Here is a 3,046-nt window from a genome sequence, read left to right on the forward strand (position 1 = left end):
CCCCCCCGTCCCCCTGTCCCTCTGTCCCCCCCCCCCTGTCCCCCTGTCGGTCCCTCCCCTCCCCCCCCCAAATTTCCCACTTTTTTCCTCTTCCCGAACTTCTCGTTCCCAGCCCCGCCCCGCCGCTAATTACTAATCCACCCATCACAGTAATTAATTCATTAATTCATTCATTCGCGTCCCCCTGAACTTGGTTAGTTGTGTCCATTTTGGGGTGGCTTTGGGGGGATTTGGGGCCCAACAAAAACCGCCAGAGACGGGGCTAAAACCAACTCACACCGAGCGCTTTTATTGACACCGAAACCGCCACGGGCCGCCCCGAAATTCCCTTTTTTTCCCTTTTTTTTTATTGCAGTTTCACACCCAGCAGGGGGGGAAATCCAACAATTCCATTTCTTCATCTTTCCGCCCGAAAAGCACCAAAACACCGCGCCGCAAACCCCCTCGGGGAGCCTTCTTGGGGCAAATAAATTGAATTTTCGCCTTTTTCTGCTCCCTCGGGGCTGCTCTTATTTCATTTCGCCCCCAAAATTGAGATTTTTCGGCTTTTTTTTGGGCCCCTCGCCAGAATTCGGCGGTTCCGGCGCATTCGGGGAGGGAGAAAAGGCAATATTTTCATTTATTTTGGGGTTTTTTGGCGTTTTTCGCCCCCCGGCCCCCCCAGGTTTTCCCTAAACCCCCCCCCCGGGTTTCCCACGCCCCCAAATAAATAAAAATAAATAAAAATAAATCCAAAGGAAATCAAAAAATCAATCAAACCCCGGAAAAAGGGGGCAAACCCGTTTTTGGACAGTTTCTCCAGGTGCGGCCACCCGGGCTCATGCGACCTCCGACATGCAGCTAAAAATGGGCGGGGCTAATTAAGTCCCAATTAGAATAATTAAATACTAATAACAGCAATAATCGGGGATTCAGAGCGGGGCCGAGCTGGGGATTAATAAAAGAATAATTAAAATAATTAAACATTAATAACCATTGGGAGGAATTAAAGCTGGGTCAAACCTGGAAACGCACAGGGGGTTAATAAAATAATTAATAATAATTAATGATAATAATAATTGGGAGAGTTTAAAGAGGGGTCAAACTCTGACTTAATAAGATAATATTAATTAAATTATCTCAATAATTGGGAGGATTTCAATCCGGGTCGGGTTTTGACGCGCACAGGGGATTAATAAATTAATAATTAAAATAATTAATAATAATAATAACCGGGAGAATTGAAAGAGGGGTCAAGCTTTGGCAGGCACAGGGGATTAATAAAATTAAATTAATAATAATAAATAATAATTTAAAAATAATTTAAAACAGTTGGGAGAGTCTTAAAAAGGGGTTGAGTTTTCACACATGGAGGATTAATAATAATAATAATAATAATAATAATAATAATAATAATAATAATAATAATAATAATAATAATAATAATAATAATAATAATAATAATAATAATAATAGTGATAATTCCTTTTTACAAGCTGATTTTTGACACCCGCAGGGGGTTTAATAAAATAAAAATATCAATAAAAATAACAGGAAAATACCAACCACCAAGGGAGAATTCCCCGCACCCCAAAACGGGGTGAAAACCCCAAAAATCGAGATTTTTATAGCAGGATCCACCCCATCCGCAGCGAGCGCATTTTGGGGTGAAAATTCGGATTTTTCCTCCAAATCTGGGCGGGAAATTCGGAATTTCTGCTCAAATATGGGTGGAAAATTCGGAATTTCTGTTCAAATCTGGGTGGAAAATTCGGAATTTCTGTTCAAATTGGGCGGGAAAATCGGAATTTCTGTTCAAATCTGGCGGGAAATTCGGAATTTCTGCTCAAATCTGGGTGGAAAATTCGGAATTTCTGTTCAAATCTGGGCGAGAAAATCGGAATTTCTGTTCAAATCTGGGTGGAAAATTCGGAATTTCTGCTCAAATTGGGCGGGAAAATCGGAATTTCTCCAAAAATCCGAATTTCCTGCTCCAGCTCGGGTGGAAAATCGGAATTCCCGTCACAACCAGGGCAGGAAAATCCCAATTTTTGCTGCATCTCAGGTCGAAAAATCCGAAATTTCGGAATTCCCCACCCAACCTCTGCAGAAATCTCAACTCCCGTTGAGGGAAAATCTGAATTTTTCAGCTTTTTCCCTTAGGACTGGGCAGAAAAATCTGAATTCTCACTACGAGCCGGGCGGGAAAATCAGAATTTCCGATTTTTTGCTATAATCCAGGCAGGAAAATCAGAATTTCTGACTTTTCTGTTACGACCCGAGCAGAAAAATCCGAATTTCTGCTCTAACACGTGCAGAAAAATCGGAATTTTTCGAATTCAGGAATTCTGCTTCTACCCAGGCAGAAAATTCTGAATTTCCACTGCAACCAGGGCAGAAAAATCCGAATTTCTGCTTCTACAGAAGCAGAAAATTCCGAATTTCCGCTCTAACTAGAGCAGAAAAATCCGAATTTCCCGACTTTTTCTCTACAACCCGGGCAGAAAAATCCGAATTTTTCGAATTTCCGCTCCAAGCCGAGCAGAAAACTCGGAAATTTTGGAATTTCTGCTACAAACACGTGCAGAAAAATCCGAATTTTTGGGATTTCTGCTCCAAGCCGAGCAGAAATCTCGGAATTTTTGGGATTTCCGCTGCAGGTGGAGCAGAAAAATCCGAATTTCTGCTATAACACGTGCAGAAAAATCAGAATTTTTGGGATTTCCGCTCCAAGCTGAGCAGAAAAATCGGAATTTTTGGGATTTCCGCTGCAGGCCGAGCAGAAAAATCCGAATTTCTGCTATAACATGTGCAGAAATCTCGGAATTTTTGGGATTTCCGCTCCAAGCCGAGCAGAAATCTCGGAATTTTTGGGATTTCCGCTCCAAGCCGAGCAGAAATCTCAGAATTTTTGGGATTTCCGCTCCAAGCCGAGCAGAAATCTCAGAATTTTTTCGGGATTTCCGCTCCAAGCCGAGCAGAAATCTCGGAATTTTTGGGATTTCCGCTGCAGGCGGAGCAGAAAAATCCGAATTTCTGCTCTAACACGTGCAGAAAAATCCGAATT

This window comes from Haemorhous mexicanus, chromosome 33 (genome assembly GCF_027477595.1).
Source record: "Haemorhous mexicanus isolate bHaeMex1 chromosome 33, bHaeMex1.pri, whole genome shotgun sequence".
Lineage (NCBI taxonomy): Eukaryota > Metazoa > Chordata > Aves > Passeriformes > Fringillidae > Haemorhous > Haemorhous mexicanus.